Source organism: Onychomys torridus, chromosome 16, assembly GCF_903995425.1.
Source record: "Onychomys torridus chromosome 16, mOncTor1.1, whole genome shotgun sequence".
In the NCBI taxonomy this organism is placed as follows: domain Eukaryota; kingdom Metazoa; phylum Chordata; class Mammalia; order Rodentia; family Cricetidae; genus Onychomys; species Onychomys torridus.
Window position 1 is genome coordinate 56884544 of NC_050458.1, and position 21485 is coordinate 56906028.

The window sequence follows — 21485 nt, forward strand, 5'->3', positions numbered from 1 at the left end:
AAAACTGCTTTTGAGTTGTACCTTTGCCTGTCTCCCCTGAGTTTGGTTTTGACCTTAGGATGATACAGTGAGTACCATTATCTGGTCAGCAGTTACTAAGTTAGCAACATGTTTAGTCTGTTGGAATTATGCGATGAAAGTCTAATTTATCATAATTAAAATACATGCTCCTCAGTTTTCTGTCATTGACAAAATACCTAAATAATTAGCTTTCAAAGAGACTTCATTTGGTTTGGCGAGGGTTTTAGGGTTTCAGTCTGTAATCGGGTGGACTCATCTGGTAGGTACAGGCTAGCAATGACCTGGTCAGGGGCCAGGGTAACTGCTCACTCACTTTGGACTCCTGAAGCTAGAGAGAAAGAGGCCATCCTACCTACCATCATCCCTTTGAGTAGGCTCCACTTCTTCCAGGAGTATAAATGGGGCCTTTGGGGAGCATTCAACATCCCCACAGTACCAAGTATGCTATATGTTTCTTCTTTGATACCTATTTAAAAGGGTATATGTGCAGTATGAGTCAACTGAGCCCATTTGTTTCAACTTAGCCTAGATTATGTGCTCCAGAACACTGAAAATAAGTTTTTTTTGTGTGAAATTTTAAGTTGTCATTTGTATAGATAATTCTGATTGTTGTTGTTTTTCATTTTTACTATTTATCTATTTGTTTATTTTGCAGTCAATAGTATTATACACAATGCTACTAACTGATTTAGTTGTAAAGAAAATAAGGTTATTTTGACTCATAATTATGGAAGTGAACAGCTCAGAGGCCATATGTGGAGATGTTTTTACAGACAGAGTCCTGAGGGGGTAGAGAACATCCCCTGCAGGGACCAATAGTACGTATCTTCATTTTGCTAAGTCTCTCTTTAACAAAATGCCATTCTTCACTCATGGCTCTACTAAAGCCATCAGTCCTAATCAAATCCCAGGCTTCTCCCTTTAAACATTAGCAGTAGGCTCAGAATCCTCCACCCCTTCCAATGGGGATTAAATGTCAGCAGGAGAACCTCAGAAGACACACTCAAATGTAAGCCCTGGTCCACTATCATCATGGATTCATTGGAAATATGCTTAAACATGTAGCATTCACAAATGTGTTTATCAGATACACTTAGTTCAATTAAACACGCTCACCTCTCAAGGTGAAATGGAAAAGTGATTATGTATTTGCTATGGAATGCTCAACAAAGTTACCTAAGTGTTTAAAAATGTTTAATGTTCTTCTGTTTTCTGGGCATATCACCCTAGGAATTACAGCACCAATACTTTGTTTTACCTAAGTAACTAACTTTCCTTATAAACTAGCCTCAGGCATCTTATAAAAGAATCTGGTGCTCAGAAAATCATCCCCCCCACCCCCCCACTCCCGCCCAGGTTTAACTTACGGAATTGTTTGTTTGTTTGTTTGTTTGTTTTTGTCTTTCTGTAAAGCTAATATATTTTTTTTAACTATATGATTAAATTGGAGTTGCTAACTTGTTTTCAACTTGGGTTTTGACAGAAGGCATCAGAATGAATTTTGAGTTTTATTTCCTGGGTGGATTAGACTGAAGCCAAACTGAAAAGTAGCACTGTCATAGCATGGTCATGGCTTCTCTCCAGCAACAACAGGCAGGGACATTTTTTTTATTTTTTATTTTATTTTATTTTATTTTATTTGTCAATATGGCTTCAATCTTACCATTCTTTCCTTAGCTAGAATTTTTTTCCTTTTTCCTTGGATTTTCAAGAGCTGTTTGTTTTCTTCAGTGAATCATCATTAAGGGTTTGAATCACACAGAAAGAGGAATGTTGTTTTTGAATAGACTAAATTCCTAAGCCTCATCAAACTTTCAAATTACCATGAGCTTCTAATTGAGGCTGAATGTCAGCTCAGGGTAGCACGCTGATTGCACCATTCCCTTTAGTGCCCCTTGTGTGGTGCATATTGACTAGCAAAGACACAGCAAAGTTTTCCTAGTGGAAACTGTGCACAATTGGATTTAACCACATTAGCTTTTGGGTCACTACTCGTAAGCATATATTTAATTTAAGCAAAATTGTATTTTCTTTGAAGACTGCCGATCCTGTATGCCATAAATTTTAGTAAGATAATTATAGAAAATATCTCTTCTAAAATGTATATTCCAATTTCTGGGGACAATGAAAATGGTTGAGATTACCATAATAGAGATATAGGGAAAACCTTTGACATTTTGTGGAACTCTTTCATCTAGAATGATTCCTAATCCTTACCTTTGCAGTTACAAGATGAATGTACAAGGGCCATGCAACTGAGAAGCCATCATCTTAAAGAACAGAGTAGAATGCTGAATGATCTTGAGAATTCAGAAGCATGGCCGGAGATGAGTCAAATAGATTTCTACTGAAACAGAAAAGGGTATTCTTAATATCTCAGATGAGTAGTACATGTAAGCCTGACATGCACAAAACCGGCAATTTAAATAAAACGAAGAGTCAACTGACATCCCTAATGTATAAGACAAAAAACAAAGAGTCTGCCAACGTTCCTAATGAATGAGGGAGAGTCTCCACTCGGTGGAGGAAGGCCTCAGAATGGGTGCAGAGAATAAGTCTCAGCTTGGACACAGGCAATAACGCAGAACCTGCTTTGTTCTCCTTTGGAGGCATTACAATGCATAGAGTAAAATGTGGTTCCTCCTAGCATCAAAATATATATATATGGTTCCTTGTCTTCTGTGGCTTATATTCTAATGGCTGATGATGGTGGTGGTGGTGGTGACGACAATAATGATAAAAGTATAACTGAAAAGTGAGGTGAGCACGGAAGGTAAAGAGTAGTCATGACTCAGCATATGCAAAGAAACTCAATCATGAGAGAAGGTTAAGAAAGACTTTCCCAAAGAGGTGTCTAAGTGCAGAAATGAAGGTAAGCACAAACCTGTTAAGTAAATATGGAAGGAACACAAGCATTATGTTGCCAAGATTATTTTTGCTAGGTAAAAAAAAAAAGTACTTAGAGCAAATGATCTGTGACAGGCAGGAAGTAACACTGCACTGTTGTAGAGAAGGACGCTGTGGAGTGCTAACAGAGAAGAAGACTCAAGGAAGTTGAGAAAGAGAAACTTAAGAAGTTCCGTCTTAAGAGAAATAACCCCTACCTCAGGACATAACCATTTGACCTAGTTCTAGGAAAAAACCACAAAGTTGCAAAAACATAAAGTCAGGTAGTAGCCACCCTAATGGCCTGGCCAATGAGCAATCAAACAGATACCTGTTGCAAAAGCCCCTAAATCACAACTGTCAGGGTGGAATTTTCCCTTCTTCTCCGAACCAATATAATCCAGGGTCACACGCTCCTGGCCAATCCAGTAACACCAAGACTTGGAAAGCCCCATTTGCGGTTTTTCACTTTAAGAACCCTTCACCGCAAGGTCTCCAAATGCTCTCCCTATGTGATGTGGCTGGATTTCAGACTGAGCTGTAGCTTGCCCACTGAATAAACCACTTTGTGTTTACATTGGGACTTGGCTCCATGGTGGTTTCTTCAGGGGTCCTCGACTCCAGGCATTGCAAAGTAAAGGCAGACATGAAACAGACAGATCTCGAGGGGATCTGCAGGTCCCTTTAAATTCGGGTCATATTTTTAGAGTGCTACAGAATAACAAGGTGAAAACAATGTGGTGCTTCAGAAATATGTGAAATCTATGATTGACTTTGAAAGGTGCACACATTTGCTATGGATACATCACTCTCACAATCTCACAGTCTCAGTGCTCATAAGGGCACTTGCAGTCATGTGCCATTTGATGATGACCTATGTTCTGAGAAATACGTAATAAACCTGTTTTATTACTGAGTGAATTAATATAGAGCATATTTCTTCAGTTAGTAGAGCCTTCTACACACTCAAGCTGTATGGTGTGGCTTAGTACTCCAACAATGTAAGCCTGCACATAACACTGTGGTGATATATTGTGTCCCCCAATATATTGTGCACCCTAATAAAGTTTATCTGAGGATCAGAGGAAAAAGCCAGCCACTATAGTAAACATAAAAGTCAAGCAATGGTAGCACATGCCTTTAATACTATCACCAGGGAGGCAGAGATCCGTCTGAATCTCTGTAAGTTTAAGTCTACACTGGAAACAGAGTCAGGCATTGTGGCACATGCCTTAAATTTCAACACTAGTTAACCATAAAGGTCTGGACATCTGTATAGACAGACAGGAGGTGATGTGGCTGGGCGGAGAGAGGAAATGAAATGGCAGAAGAGAAAGGCATATAGGTATGGGTATGCAGGAGGTAGGTCTTTTTTGGAGTCTGAGGTGTCAGGAGGTGATGTTGTCTATTCCTCTGATGTCTCAATTTTCCACCCCAGTATCTGACTCTGGGTTGTTGTTTTTTTATTAAAAATACTGTTGAGTAATTGGTATTACACAATACCATAGGAAAGTAGAATTTTAAGCATACCAAAACACACAAAAAGTACAGAGCACTTGCTATGAAAGGATCTTTCAGGACTGAAAGGTGCTGGGCTGAGTCAATGAGCAAGGGATGAGGCAGGTGCCCATGCTGCAGCTATTAGCTTCTGAAGATGCTACCCTACACTGTATACTTAGGCTAGTCTGCTAAGCCTACAAGTCTTCTTAGGGGCTGCAGAGATGACACAGCTTTTAATAAAACTTGCTTCTCTTGGAGAAGATCATAGTTTGGTTCCAACAACCCACATGGAAGTTACAACCATCAGGTTCAGGAGATTTGATGCCCCTTTATGGCCTTCATGGGCACCAGGCATGTACACACTGTATATACATATGTATAGGCCAAACACTCATACACATAAAATAAAAATAATAAATACATATTAATATTCTTTTCAATAGCAAATTAGCCCTTGCTTCCTATAACAGTTTCTCCTTATAATCTTTTAAAGGGACTTTTATTTCTTTTGTTACATCAACTAAAATGATAGTACCCATGCACAAAAACATTTTTGTCATATTAGTTATGTACATATTTTCCCAGTGAATTTTTTAATCTTTTAAACATTTTTTTTCTTAACAAATAAAAGAGAAATATGTAGATTAACTCAGGCTTATCCAGGCCAGTACTGCTATCATCTATTTTCACTAGAAAATCTTTGGAGCAGTGTGATAGTTTGAATAAAAATGATCTTCTTAGGCCCATAGTGAGTGACAGTATTAGGAGGTGTGGCCTTATTGGAGCGGGTGTGGGCTGGTTGGAGGAAGTGTGTCACTGGGGGCGGACTTTGAGGTTTCAGTTGCTTAAGCCAGGCCCGGTGTCGTTCACTGTTCCTGCTGCCTGCTGATCCAGATGTAGAACTCGCTGCTTCTTTTCCAACATTGTGTCTGCCTGTGTGCTGCCATGATGAGAATGGACTAACACTTTGGACAGTAAGCGAGCACCATTGAAATGGTTTCCTTTCTAAGAGTTGCTTTGGTCATAGTGTCTCTTCATAGCAATAAAATCCTAAGACAGGTCATCTCTTGAGAAGCCTTTCTTTTGGACCACTTGTAATCAGCAGGAAGGGTATATTCTAAAACGTAGTAAGTAGACAGAGGCACTTTACAAGAACAATAAAATATAGTTAGTACATAAGCAAATATGATATCCATGTGTTGTCATTATTAAATATTTGATGTAATATGTAATTGTCTTGCTGTACTTTTTGAAAAGAACTATTTTTGTTTTATGTTCACATGTGTAGGTCTGTGTGTATGCATGCATCTTTATATGTGACTGTGTACCATGTGTGTGACTGGTGCCCACAGAGGTAGAAGAGAGTTTGTATGCCCTGGAACTGTAGTTGCAGATGGTCATAAGTGGGTGCTGGAAACCAAACACAGGTCCTGTGCAAGAGCAGTCAGTGCTGTTAAACACTGAGCCATCTTTCCAGCTTTGTATTGCTCAAGTGTGTATACAGCTGTCAGCCCAGTAGTACTTTTTGTTTTTACACAAATGCACGCTGTATTAGTCACTTTTGTTATTGCTGTGATAAAAAATACAACAGAAACAGTTATAGGGTTTGACTTGAACCATAGTGTGCCTGTGAAGCTATGTGATGATTAGATGTCTTCCCGACTTCCAAATGGAGATGTCATTTCAGCAGGAGGACAGGGGAGTTTAGAGCTTAATGGAAAGGTAGGACACTGATATTTTAGATTTAAGGATTGTATAAGTAGCGTGGTTCTATTGTGTTCACCTGGGCAGAGTGTTAAAAGGATCTCACCTTCAGAGTCAGAAAAGGGAGGGAAGAGACAGCACAGATGAGGAAGTGAGTATTTAGAAAAAGGAGAGGAGATTTCCAAGTGAGTGAAGAGTTAGGAAAAATATGTGTTTCAAGATGCAGTTAAGTGGTTAAGTGTGACAAAACTTCTAAGTAATTGAATAACATGAGACCAGAAAACTGTTAATTTTGGCCGCTCAAGATCCTTTCTGACCTTGACAAAAGCAATAAACAAAAATTCAAAGAGCATTTATCCATATGTTTTGGCAACAGAAAATTTACAACATTGTTTAGTTATGAAAGATTGAACAAATTCACACACTTGCCAGTCTCCCACCGTACTCAGGCCAGTGCACCCTATAATGGAGACAGGCAACGTGTTATGTCTTTAAAGGAGAAAGTAAGACATGAAAATAACAAACAGAAAACCTTTTCCCAATTTGAGTCCGTATCCGATGCTCTGGTAAATGATGATGAGCAAGTGCACGTTAACTGTGGGAGTTTGCAGGGGAGATGGTCATCTTACGTACTACTTCTAGAGGAACATTGGAAAGTTCTCTAGGCAGATGTTTTAGAACTTTCCAGAGGTAATGAGGAATGTGTTCTACAGGCTCAGAACCAGAGTGATTAATGACAAACCCAGTGAACTGCTCCAGCAACTTGAAGATGGTTAGAAATGTGTATGCATATGTATTAGCAAGTAGTTGGTTCTGCAAATGACTACTTGTGTCTCTGGCCTTTGCAGGGGAGGAAGATTATGAGTGTCCTATGGCCTCTGGGTGGATTTTCCTTCTTATTAGTATGCCTACATGGAGAAGCAAATATATGTTAGAGTAGGATACTTGGGGAGAAACTGAGAGTAGAACTTAAAAGTAGGAGAGCAATCATCAACACAACAGATGCTTGAGTGTTGAGTCCAATCTGTTTTAATTGGTCAGTTATGTAGGATGATAACTGTCGCCTTTGACATACAAGTTAATAGGTGGGTAGTATGATCTATGGTCAGAGAAGAAGATATGAACAAAAGTGGATATCAGATGGTGAGAGATGTTGATTTATTCTAGAATAGGTTATGTTTTAGTGATCTCTGAGGAATCAAATAAAAAATGCAGTAGAAAGTTGAAACTAGGAACCTGGACTTAGAAGAGATATTAGAAATAGAGATAGATTTAATAACAATATATTGATTGCAATGAATACATAGATTGTGGTAATGTGCCTCAGAGAGAAATTAAACAATAAAAAGAAAAACAATCAAGATTTAAAAATAATTTTAATAGAGCTGGAGATTGCCAGCTTACAAATAGCTATAACTCCAGTGTAGGTGATCTGATGGCCTTCTCTGTCCTCTATAGGGACACACACACACACACACACACACACACACACACACACACACAGAGAGAGAGAGAGAGAGAGAGAGAGAGAGAGAGAGAGAAAGAACCCACATATATACATAAAAATAAAATTAAATAAAATAAATCTGAAAATTAATTCTAGAATTGTATGCTTCATTCAGAATTTTTTGTTGAATAAAACTTGTCTGTTATAAAACTCATAGTTTTAAAAAACAAATGTAATATTGTAAGGAATTATGTTTTTTTAAATACTATCAATGATTATATTAGGACTTTTTCAAAGTATTTTACATAATATCCAATTGTCTAAACAAGTCCAAGAGTCAATGTTTATTTTTCAATTATTTAGTAATGGAATAGAATTATTTCCTCACTTCATTTTTTTGGAAGCTAATTAGACACATGAGAAGTTATCACACTGAGACCATTTTCTTTCCACTATTTTATTTATTTTTTGGAAGTAAAGATAATTTTAAAACATTTTAAAGAACAAATCGACTTCTATAATCTAGTAAATCATACATACAGATAATTTATTCCTTCAATACCTGAATTTCTGCTTCTATGAGTAATTCATTTTAAGAAATTATTTAGATTGAAGTGTTTCACTTAGCAACCTACATTGTCTCCAGACTTAGAAAAATATTTTTTAATTAAATTTCTCCAGTACAGTGGAGATTGGCTTCGTAATTTTATTTAATTTTCTCATTTATTTTATTGTTTTAGGTTTCTCGACAACATTTACTAACAGTTCAGAATTTACAATTTGGGTTGTTGGTATACTTAATTCTTACTGCAAATCTGTGACATGGATAATAAAACTGTCACTTTAGGGCAACAAAGAAAGCTCAGAAGACAATGTCCATATCCTAACACTAGTAAGGATGCCCCCACATCAGCTCCCCCTTCCCCTGTAGGTGAAGCTTTCCTGTCACGCCCCAGTAATTTCTAAGTGTTCTACATGAATTGTTTGCACCATTCCTGTAAGCATGTGCCAATTTGGGAATTGTACCCAGTCCAGAAAGCCACAGGGCATGCCTGGTTGTCAGTTCTCTGTCTCTCCCAACTCACAACTTTCTGTTTTTTAACTAGACACAAGTCAGGGTCTTGTATGAAACTGAAGCATTGCTACTTTTGCTGGAGGGGTGTAAGACAAAGGAAGGTTATTTTCATCTCAGTTCCTGGCTGGTCACAGTGTTCCATGCCACAGAAAGCTCTGAATGATTCCTTCAGAGGAGAGACTGAAGCCAAGAATGAGCACTCTTCCTGGCCTGGACTGCAGCGCCAGGCAGGTTGTCCCCCTCTTTAGCCAGTCAGGTTTTTATTAGGTCAGCTGCAGGCTGCCTCCTAGTTGGAATGCAAAATGAGAATTACAGACAAGAAAGAGTGGAAGTGTTTCTGTGCATATTTTATACATTTTTTTTCAAGTTTAAGGCAATTGGAAGCTTCATGCTTGTGTGCTGTTAGGGCTGATTGATTGATTTTGTAATATTCAGAACACAGTCTGTGTAATGCTTCATTGGGTAATTCCATTCCCTTCTTTTTATGAACTTGGGTGTACTGTTCAAAGCTAAGTCAGAGAAGCCAGTCATGAAAGTTCCCTCCTGATATGATCAAGAACAGCCATGAAAACAGGGGTGGGTGGTTGCCCCAGGAGCATGAAACATGCAGTTTTACAGGCAATCTGAGGTCTGACTCTTACTTCCTCACTTCTGGTCCTGGCCCAGTACTACATAGCTATTGTTTATGGAAATGACAAAGTTCTGAAGAATGCCCTCTAGGGAGTGATTTCTGCTTAGCCTGCTGGCTTAGTTATTTCTATTTATCCATCAAAAACAGCATTATGAAGGAAAAAAGAGAACCATATATTGATGGGAGAAGACCAAATAGCAAAGAAGTGTGAGGAAGTTCTCCTGGATTGCTCTACACTTTGCCCAGGACAATAGATTGTCCTGAAACACAGTAACCTGGTTAGAACTAGAGTTGCTCTCTATCCTGAACTGTGACCAAGCTTGTATATGTACCAACACCCCCAAGGACAGCAAGCCACTTCCTGGAGAGAAGGCCTCTTAAGGTACTCAGTGACATTCCCCATGAGTTTTGGAGACTCACCAAGTCAGTCATCTAGAAAAAGAAGCCCTCAGGCCCTATGCTTCACTAAGGGCATTTTCAAAGGAAGTAATTCCAATCCCTCGCAGCATTTCTAAAAGTCAGTTTGGGTGAGCTATTGTGAGAACTGGAAATAAAGAGCTAGGAGAGGAACATTTGCAGTCACAATGTCCACAAAAATGAATCAGAATTTCAGAGACTTAGAAGGTAAATAATTAAGTAAAACATGACCACAGATGCTGTCAAATAAGTATAAAAGGGGAATGGCTATAGGCTGAGCTGCTGTGATGAATACTGTTCTTTCTGTTATTTGAGCCACATTGGAGAACATGAAGCAGGAAGTTTATGTAGAATAATATGAAATATAAAGCACTTAGTGATGGGTGCACTAGGAAACTAATGTAGAATCTTCCTTATTAAGGTTTCAATTTTAATTATCTGTTTCCAAATCTCTGGAGTCAACCCCGGCTTTGCTTAATGAATCAGAAACCTTGGTGTGTTTGTATTTGTTGGGTGTGTGTTGGATACGCCAACTCCAAAGAACCTTTAAAGGAAATTGTGCTGGGTCTCATGAAGCCTTTGGATAACAGGAACGTGCAATAGAAATAAATCTCATCATACTGGAACATGGTCACTTGTTGAATGCTCAGAACTAGCATCACAGAATATGACTGGCATTCTGAGGTCAAACTACTCAGCATAGTTCAAAACCAAAACTGTCTTCTTTAAACCATCCCATCACTTTTCTGGAATTAACTACATTTTCCCCCCACACTGGTATTAGTGTAACTTGTTGAGAACTTAATTTTCAACTAAAAGTAGTATACAGTGTTACTATTTCTTTAGTATTGTTCTTGCAGATATTTTTATTAGATATAACAAAATATGTTGTATTAATCATGGTTCACTTCAGCACTACAAGGACAGAGCCATTAGAATGAATGTCTATTACAAAGTAAACTTATTAGTCTTACTTACACAGTACAGGATGGGCAGTTCAACAGTGGCTATCTATGTACTAGGGAGGCCAAGAACTGGAATGTTTCTCAGTTTATGAGGCCAGATAGCTCAGCAGTCCAATCGGGCACTGAAGACCTGGAGCATCAGTGGGCAGCTCCTGGTGTTCTAGCCATAATAGAAGGCCAAAGATGCTGGGTTCTGAGATTGGCAGATGATGGCAGCACCAGAGCTGCTCTCATAAGCAACAAGTGAAGGTAGGCGTGGAAAAGCAGAACTGCTCTTCCCTCAGATGTCTCTCCATCTTTCACCATCATCAGAAAAGTGTTGACCAGTATGGAAAATGCCTTCCACGCTTATTTAAAACTTTCCAGGAAATATTCTCATGGACATACCCAGTGGTCCATCTCTTAGTTAATTCCAGATCCAAAGAAGTTGACAACTAAGATTCACTATTACATGTATAATTTAAGAATAGAATGTATTCTTCTTTAGAAAGCTCAGAGAAACAAAAAAGGCCCAATACTATTTAAACAACTTGTAATTATATGAAACATTCTCAATTCAGAATTATTAAATGATAACATGAAAAAATGGAAAAGATTTTGCTCTGCATCTTTTGTGAGCACCTAGGCCATAGCACTAAAAAGCAGTGTGGGACCCCACAGTCTGATGTTTACTAACCTATAGCACTAACCACAGAAAAATATACAAAACAGTATAATGTAGATGTTATCCAAAAATGTTAATTGGCCCAGTGATTTCAAATCAGGTAATTTCTATACTAGATTCATTTACTTATTTTGAAGATATGTCCAATCTTTATATATGTGTTGTAAGAAAAAAAGCAATGTTAGTATTTGGTTTTTTGTTTTGTTTTGTTTTGTTTTTGAAATGCCACATTTGAAAGATTTGGAAGAAAAATTCTCTACCTGCAGAATTTTTCCAAGTATTTTCAATTGTTGAGCAATCCTATCTTCTCTGTTGAATGCCAGGTTCACCACAAAGGAATATAGATATCTTTATGCACCTTGATAAGCCCCAAGTCAATTTTCAATAGATATTTGGAAATCACTGAGTATATTTGATCTGGCCAATCAGATTACCAAGGCTGTAAGGAAGAAATATCTATTTGGAATCAGTGTGTAGAATAAAGGGGGGAAAGGGGTTGAACAGAAAGTTATTGCACATGTCAAAAGAGGTTTTCATGAGGATGAAGACAATAAGACTGAAAAGCATGCAGGCTTCATTGCAACTATCCACTTTATACAGCAAATGGAAAAAAAAATGCACTACATTTTTCAAACCTGGATCTGGGAAAGAAGGGACTAATAAATTGTGGAGTTTAGCCATCTACCACCTGCAAAATCTAATGTGCATATATTGCATCATCTCACAAGAACTAAAACAGGAATCATAGAAAAGAAAATAAGTTGCCCAGAAGCTGATAAAGGGCAAGGGCACAGGGAGTTCAAACTGAGAGAACCTCCTCTCGTATTTGCAACATCAAGAATTGAGCATCAGAATTCTGAGACTGAAGAGATCTAGAAATGACCCTTGACACTTTGGAAGAAATGAATGAACTCAGTTATTTAGAAAAAGGAACAGAGTTGACAGTTAAAACCTTGGGTCTTACTTTTATTGGTTGATGGGAAAAAATACAGCTAATGGTGGAGCAGAAAGAGGCAATAGACAACTGAAAAAAATGCCCAAAATAATGCTAACCTACAAACCCAAGAAAATGTTTTACAAAGAAAAGATTGGGCAACAATTTATACTGAAAAGAAAATGATTAAAATGAAAGTGAAGAACAAAGTCTTCTTGTTCAATAGTGGCATAAATGTTACGGCTGTAACCAACCATTTCATATTCTTTCTGGATCTAGGGCCTCCTTCACTAGATGGAACCCATTCCTGGAACTGTTAACAAGGCCAAAATCTCAGGCTAGACAGGTCACAGGCCTAGAGGAAGAACCAGATACTACTATTCTGATAAACAGACATAGTCTTAAAATAACTCCTAATGACTTACTGCTATATTCACAGAATGCTGCATCCTCAATTCTTACTAGAGAAACTTCCTATAACAGGTGACAGTCAACACAGAGACCCTCTACTCATTAACATGCAGAAAATAAGACACTGTGGAGTGATCAGTCCTCAGTGGAACATACATATCATACCTGTCCCACCAAGGCTCAGGGAACTTCTCAGAAGAGGGAATGGAAGAGCCAGAGGTGGTTGGTGACTTCAAGAAAACAATGCTTCTGAGCACAATAGGGCAGATGTACAAATGAACTCACAGAGACAGTGACAACATGCATGACACTTATACAAGTTCAAGCTAGACAACATCCCAGCATGGAAGTGCGGAGGTGGTACAAAATTCTATGGCTAGTCGATGAGATATTGACATTTGGTAGCTGCTAGGAAAGAGTGAACCAGGTCTTTAATGATGTGATCCCTAGAAGGCTGACCACCTTTTAGCACAGGCCCCACTCCCAAGAGTAGTTGAGCAACATAAACTCAATGGAGGGGGAAAAAAAGGAAAGAAGAAAATTTAAAGCTGGGTAGGGTGAGGAGGTGAGGGTAGAGAGGGTAGAAATGCAAGGAGTTGGATGCACATAATCAAAATACATTGTTTGGAAGTCTCAGAAATGCAATAAAATATTAATTAAAAAAGAGCAAAGCCTTATGTTTGGAAATAAAAAATAATTGCTGTTAAAAAATATTTCTTTAAATTGTCAGAAAATAACTGGCAGTACATGAGGGTTATCAGCAAAGTCATTTAAAATGTGAGAAATTAAGAACAAATCTACAACCCTTAGGTAGACAGATCATTCAGAGACCACTCAAGGATCTAGCCCATCCAACCAAATGTGCTTGTGAAAGAGAGAACGTGAATGTGATCTGGGGGTGCTTCCTGGAGCGCCAGTGGAGATAAGGCTGGTGGAGGCTTTAAGAGTGCTCCAGTCGTGAAGGGAGAAAAGAGATGGGTGGTGGAGTAGGGAAGGAGTGAGGCCTTTAGCAGAGCCACAACAGAAACTGGCATCAGGGTCATTCAGAGAGTCAAATTTTAAGAGGGACAAGAGGCAAACAAATCACTTGCCTTCTTTTTAAACTGTTGCTGACTTTTAAGCCACATCTGTCCTAATCAGCGACTGCAACTCTGCAGCAGCTACAAGCAGCTGTTAGGCTGTAAGAGCCTGGGTGGGGGGAGGGGCGATGATTCTGATGTTCCCTCACTCACAGACTCCTTCAAAACGACAGGAGAACTTCAGTAAATGTCTGTCCCTCTAAAGAATTCAAGACTCAAAGGTTGAGGTGGAATTCTGCTCCTCAGGGACTGAATAGCAAGTCCCTCACCTCCTCTCCTTGATAGCATCTCCCTGAAAAGCCCTCCTGCTTCTCCTCCCTACCACTTCCTATCAGCTAGTTGCTGACTCAGCCTCCTGACCACAGGGGAATTTTGTTTAATCAAACATGTCTTTGCATCATTAAACAAATGTTCCAGAGCATAAACAAAAGTAACACATCTTAAAATAATATTCTACAACAAGTCACTCTGACCATGAAGAATTATGAGACTGTGAATCTGAATTCTGTCCTGACACAAGAATTAGTGTCTTCTTGCTTGAGAATCTGTAGTCACTGTTATTTACTAAGCAGAACGATGTTACTCATTTACTGGTCACGAAAAGTCATGAGGTGCAACAAAGCCCACTTTAAGAGTTTATTAAGGAGAGGAAATAGAAGGGGTTCTTAGGACTATGGAAAGATGGAGCAGTAAGAGAAGGAGGGATATGGGGAACCTGATTTTATAGATTCCCCTGCACATGGCCATATGGGCTTATGTAGTTATGCCATGCATGAACGTAGATTATGTGATTGCTGTGTGCAAGTTATGTGATCATACAGTACACAGATTACATAGAACATAGTGGCCCTGGAATGACTAAGCATCTTTCCAGCACATGTGCAGTCATGGGGAAGTGGGTAGGAATTTGACAGTCACCATGGCCCTCACACAGTAAATGGAGGTACCAGGAAACAGAAAAAAAAAAAAAAAAAAAAAAGAAATGGGGTACCCAGAAACAAGAGGATTGATTTTGGGAGAGGGATAATGAAATTATAATGAGTTTAGTTTAAGCCTCATTAATTATTGTTATTAAAGTTACTTTATTACAGTCAGCTTTTAAAAACATTTCCTTTACTATGGTATAAAGGATACTTCCAAACAAAATATTACATATGACCTGTTATTGCTCTTATGTTCTAACAACTTGGTAACTGCATTAAGTGCACAGTCTTTACAATTAATGCAGGTTGTATATGAACTAGAAGGCATGCTAAATCAGAACAATACCATAATAGGCCTTAGCAGTCACTGCTGTGGACCATTTATACCAAAGGGGAATTGCACGTCTATAGTTACCTTTACCAGCTAGTACTGACAGTGAGGGAGTCTACACTAAGGACAACTGTTTGATCTAAAACTTGAGAGGACTGGGTTTATTTAAAATTAGCCAATGTTAAAATGTTGGAATACTATATATTCAATATGATAATCTCTAGCCCTTGCCCCCAAAATCAATCCCAGTTTTAAAAGACAAGGGTCTCTTGTCCACTATGAAAACCCTAGGGGCATAAGGCCAAAAGAAGAGGCAGGAAACCAATTCAAAATTTAGGTCTTGCCCAAATCATCATTTTCCTCTTTATCAAAGGAAACTAGATATGTACAAATTCTTTTTTGTTTATTTTGCATGCATGGGTGTTTTGTTTGCATGTATATCTGTGCACCAATTGAATGCCATGCCTATGGAGGCCAGGAGGGGACATCAGATCTCCTGGAAATGAGTTAAAGATGTTTGTGAGCCATATGAGGGCTAGGAATTGAATGTGTGTCCCCTGGAAAAAATGGATGGTGCTCTTAACTGCTGAGCCACTCTCCAGCCAAAGCCTCATTAGATTTCATATCTGTATGGACCATCCAAATAAACATATAGTAACCACTTGGATTTTGTTTCTGATGAAAAAAAAAAGATTTGGGTTAGCAACATACAGATCTGAAATTTATCAGCCTAGTTTTGGTCATAGAAATTGTGAAATTGAATGAAGTTAATTCAGAAAATATACAAAAGCACAGACATGAACCAAAGGCAGATCTCTGAGGAATGTAGCTCACAAAGAAGGTAGACGGAAGGAGTAAGGACAGCCAAGTTCTCTCAGTGGAGAACTCCACATGAGCAGAAAGGCAATTAGGAGTGTTACGGCTGCAACAAGACACATGAGGTCAGACTGAACTGATACATCTCCTCGACATATTTAGAAGCATGTACTAAACCTTGAGTGAACTCCCAAATATGAGAGAGAGAGTTATTTGAGTGTCAGAGAGTGGATGAGGAGTAAAACACAGAGGTAGCAAGCATGGATTAGGCCTGTTCTGGATGGAGGGAGAATGTGTCACACAAGAATTGAGACCAGCAATTCAGTAAACCTCCTTTAAGTTAGTTCACTAACAATGAAGCTAGAAGTTGATTATACACACATATAACACACACACACATACACACATACACACACACACATACACACACACACACACACACACACACACACACACACACACACACACACACACACACACACATCCTTTCAAAGGGACCTCTTGTAGGTGGAATAATCTAAGTATAAACAAGGAGTTCCTGTGACTATCTGTGTGTACATGGTGCACCTGATACTCTGAGTTGGGGGCAGGAACAGGCACACCACTGTGAACTACTAGACCCTCCCATTCTCCTAAAGACAGATACCAGGTTCACGTTCCCTTTGATTCATCTTTCTTCTTACTATTTGATTGTTTAAAGTGATCCAGGATGCTTGCTTTCTTCTGAGATACAAGGTTATGTTTTTGCCTTTCCTCCAACTACAATATAGTACAAAATTCTGAAAGTACTCCTGCCGTAGAATTTTAAATTAACTAGCCACACTCAAATTAATTGTAAGAAAATCACAAATTCTCAATGATATTCTTTTGTTTTAAATAATTCATTTGTGTCTTAGTGACTTTTTCGTGTTGCTCTGATCAAAGAACCCCATGAAAAGGGACATTTTGGCCCACAGTTCCAGATACAATCTAACATGCCGGAAAAATCATGGTGGCAGGAGTTTGAGGCAGTTCCTCACACTCCATTCAGAGTCAGGAACCAAAGAGTAATATGAATGCAGGCACTCAGATCTCATATGCCTTTTTAGTCAGTCTAGGACTCTAGCCCATGAACAGGTGCCTCCTGTGGTGGGTATTGTGTTCCCTGAAATATAGACTGTTCCTCGAAATAAACATATCTGGGGTCAGAGAACAGACAGACACTAGAACAAAGCCAAAAATGGTGGCTAGAAAATGGGAAGAGTAATTCATAGCAGAAGTTGGGCGGTGGTGGTGCACACCTTTAATCCCAGCACTTGGGAGGCAGAGCTAGCTGGATCTCTGAGTTCAAGGCCACTTTAGAAACAGCTAAACATGGTGACCCACGCCTTTAATCCCAGAAACCCAACCTTTAATCCCAGGGAGTGGGGGCAGAAAGAGAAAGGTATATAAGGCATGAGGACCAGGAACTAAAGGAGTAAAGCATGTAGTTAGTTAAGCATTTGGTTGGTTAAGCATTCAGGCTTTGGAGCAACACAGTTCAGCTGAGATTCATGTGGAGGAGAACTCAGAAGCTTCCAGCCTGAGGAAACAGGATCACCTGAGGAACTAGCAAGGTGAGATAGCCGTGGCTTGTTCTGTGTCTCTGATCTTCCAGCATTCACCCCAATAACTGGCCTCGGATTTGATTTTATTAATAAGAACCTTTAAGATACATCTATAGCCACCCACTTTTAGGGTAGGCCTGTCTGTCTCCATTAACCTAATCAAAATAGCTCAGCATGGGCAAACTCAAAGGCCAAGCTGAAGTCAGTAATCCCTCACAGGTATACCTGGAGGCTTGTCCCCTAGGTGATGCCAGATCCTGCTAAACTGACAATCAGCACTGACCGTCACTGTCTTCTTCAGCAGAAATGTGTTTAAAGCACAAGAGTAAAATTTAATTAGCAAAGTAGGAAGCCCTGAATAGGTGATAAAAATTGTAGACAATGACACCTTAATATCAAAAGCACCCAAATATTGGTTTGGTTAATATGTTTATCTTATATCTAATGTAAATTAGCAACAATATCTGTCAATTCTAACACTGCTATATAAAAGAACATGTTCAATAATTATAACTCCATTTGAATTTGTCTTTGAGTTAGAGAAAGCTTGGCACTTTGCATTTCAGAAAATGGCCATTAAGTCTCTTGGCTTTTTTCCACATATATTTGTCCTCTGCAACCCTGAACTTTCAGAAATATTTTTACCCATTATTTGTTATAGGGAACCCACCAGAATGTCCATTTTCTGGGACTACATTCAGATATTCAGGACCCAAGTGTAGTAAGCAAGGGATTTTTAAAGATAAAAAACACATCCTGATATCATAGGCAAGCAAGCAATTTAACAGAGGCAAAAAAAAAAAAAAAGCAATTAGCTAGAAGAGGAGGCTTGTATAAACAAGCAGTTTAACAGAAGCTAAGTTACCTGGGGTATCTTGATCCCAGGTTACTAGAATATAGTTGGGTAATTTTCCATTGGATTCTCTGTAGCTGAAGTTTTCTTCAATCCTGTCCCAAGGTCAGGACAAATCTCTCTCACCTGCCAGTCCCAAAGCTGCTCAGACCCAACCAAGTAAACACACAGAGACTTATATTACTTATAATCTATATGGCTGTGGCAAGCTTCTTGCTAACTGTTCTTACATCTTAAATTAACCCATTTCTATTAATCTATAAGTTGCCATGTGGCTCGTGCCTTACCAGTATCTTAACATGTTGCTTCTCATCATAAAGGCTGCCAGCATCTCTCTGTCTCAGTCTTCCACTTCCCAGAATTTGCCTCTCTCCTTGTCACACCTATACTTCCTGCCTAGCGACTGGCTAATCAGTATTTTATCAGTCAGTCACCCACAGCAATTCTCCATCAAGGCTATCGAATTATTGTTAAAACTGAGATGGCCTTGGCAAGAATACAAGATGAAGGGACCTCTGTACTACCATCCTGTCACAAAATATCTTAAAGCCATATCTAATTAAAAGTAAGAATAGACTGGAGACATGGGAAATTATTATCTTAATTCAAATATTATGAGATTTTTATTAGTTTTACATTTTAAATCTGTAGTCTGTTCTAATAGAAAGTTGCAGAGACTTCAAGAAAATAAATAGCATCAACTACAACAGCAAGCAAAACACTAATTTGAAAATGTTAGCCTTTATGATGCTGCTGTGAGTGTGTTTTTACTTAAAATTGCTTCACTGGGCCAACGAGATATTTCTGCTGCTGAAAGTGCTTGTGGTACAAGCTGAGGATCTGAGTTCAGTCCCAAGGACCCGTGTAAAGATGATGGGAAAAGACAAATTCTGCAAAGTTGTCCTCTTACCTCCACATGTGTGCTGTGGTACAAGCCTGCTCACACTCACACACACACACACACATTCATACCATAATTGTAAAATCTAAAAAAAAAAAAAAAAAAAATAGCATTTTTCTGACCTCTGAGTTATTTTATGTTGGCATTTTAAGTATTTCTGGCAAATATTAGTCAAAGGACATCTTCATTCCATATCAAAGCATCAGCAACTTTGGCAAATACAACATGCCTTTCATTCAGTGTTGCTGAAAGAGTATATGAAATATAGGACCCAGGCTTTCAATGCAGACACATGCAATGTTCACAAAACTCAACCTTCTCTGTTGTCTAAACTTGAAGCTTCATGAATGTAAAGACTACTTGACTTGTTCCCATGGTGTCCTGTCATTTTCAATGCCCAGAAGAATTCATTGCATAGAACAAATTCAGAAAATCTTCACCAGTGATTTTTAGTCTCCTCAGTGCAATGTCTTCACAATGGATGCTGTGTGTTTTCCTTCATGACTGCCATTGGCAGTGGTTGTGCTCATCAGGTTTGTTAATTCAGAACTTCAAGTTTGGCTTCTTTATTCCCTTGCTTGTTTAGAGGCCATTGCTTCCTCATCTTATGCAAGTACCATTTGAAATCAGTAGTAGATGGTATTTGGTTTGTAGAGGGCATTGGGAAGACTGCTATAGACCAAACATGGAAACAAGAATAAAGAAATTGTAAGATAATGACTTGCCTCACATTTGTGGGTTGAGTGGACGAAAATAAAGTTGAGTGGATCAAAACAAATTGGATAATGGGAGGGTTTATTCTGTAAAATTAAGATAAGTGTAAGATATTGGTGATAGCTAGAGCTTACATTTTAGAATTTGTAGGACAATTCCTCAGCAAAATAAAATTTCTGTGGGTTGCAAGGGCAATATGAGAAAGCATAAAATAATAAAATGGGGTAGTTTCAAAAGGAATTCAGTTTTGAATGTTCCATTTAAGGAAAAAAAATAAATCTCTATCAGTAGTTCTGCCATCCACAGGCAGGACAATTGCACTTTCTCTTGGCAGCATGTAGTACAAGTATGATGACAGACACTGTATTGCAGTCGTTGATAGTTCTCTCCAATGCAAGAAACGAAAAATAAGCATGGTGGCTTTCAACTTCTGTGAAAAATCTATGAAACAAAGAAATGCAGTGTGTTAAATTCTGTGCTTTGAAAAGTATTGTAGGGCCTGTGGATGTGGCTCACTGGGCAATTGCTGCTTTTGCAGAGAACCCAGGTTCATTCCCCAATTCCCATATCAGGTACCTCACAGCCACCTGTATCTTGAAATCTGAAGTATGTGATATCCTCTTCTGGCCTCTGCAGGCATCTATATTATGATGCATACACTCTCACAGACAGAAACACATACATAAAAATAAATATAAAGGAAAATAGTGTAGATTTCCCCACTCAGTTTAATTTTATAAACACAATTCACATGTGTAACTTACAGTGTGATTTAGCTACTATAGAACCTTTGTTTATTAAGGAGAACACTTAAATTTTGTCTTCTTCCTTAGATTGTGTTTTTACATTTTTCTCAGCTTTTTCAAAACCAAATTATACTAAAAATTATTGAGATTTGAACAAAATTTTAATTATTTATTGATAATGCTTATTAAGGAATTAATCATTAAAAAATCTAGTATATGGAAGAGACATGTTTAAAATGACTTATCTACTGTATTAAAAGAGATACTTAACATTCAAGTCAGGAGCCTAATTAAATTCTTTTTGAATTTTTAATGTAATGTGTGTTTTTTAGTTCCATTCCCTTCTGTGTATCTTAATTTGGGGAAATATAAGAATATTTATCAACTGTCTTGAACTTCAGGAATTTGGATAGTTTGGTTTACTTCTATAAGTATTTTCTTTGTCATGGTTTTGGGTACAAAGTAAATATGCCTCTTTTCTCTGGAATCTCTCTTACTTCTTGATGTGACATACTATACATAGGTGAATGATGAATAGGCAGCCCCTGGTTCACTTGGCTTCTGTTCTGTTAGTATTTACCACATTCTCCTAATCCCAAGGAAAACACGACCATGCTTTAAGTCTGAAGCTTATATGTGCAAATATATAAGCCATAAGTCAAAATCCAATCATAAATTGTTACTTACAGATTTGTATTACAGCTTAAGTCGCAGTCTTCACAAAGACTTAAGAGGATTGTTTCTTGAAATACTGAAAAATATTCATGGCTATCGTTGTGAGAAAGAAACAAGCAAGCATACAAAAACAAAAACAGAGAACAGTGTATCATGAAGAACAAATGCAGCACAGTAGTGAGCTGGTTCATGTGATAACTATAGAA

At 38.3% G+C, this 21485-nt stretch overlaps 1 protein-coding gene across 1 annotated transcript in view; it reads left to right on the forward strand.

Moving 5' to 3' along the window:
- Nucleotides 1–21485, forward strand: part of Cntn1 (contactin 1) — a 311527-nt gene that overhangs the window by 52898 nt on the left and 237144 nt on the right. The window lies entirely within an intron of this gene.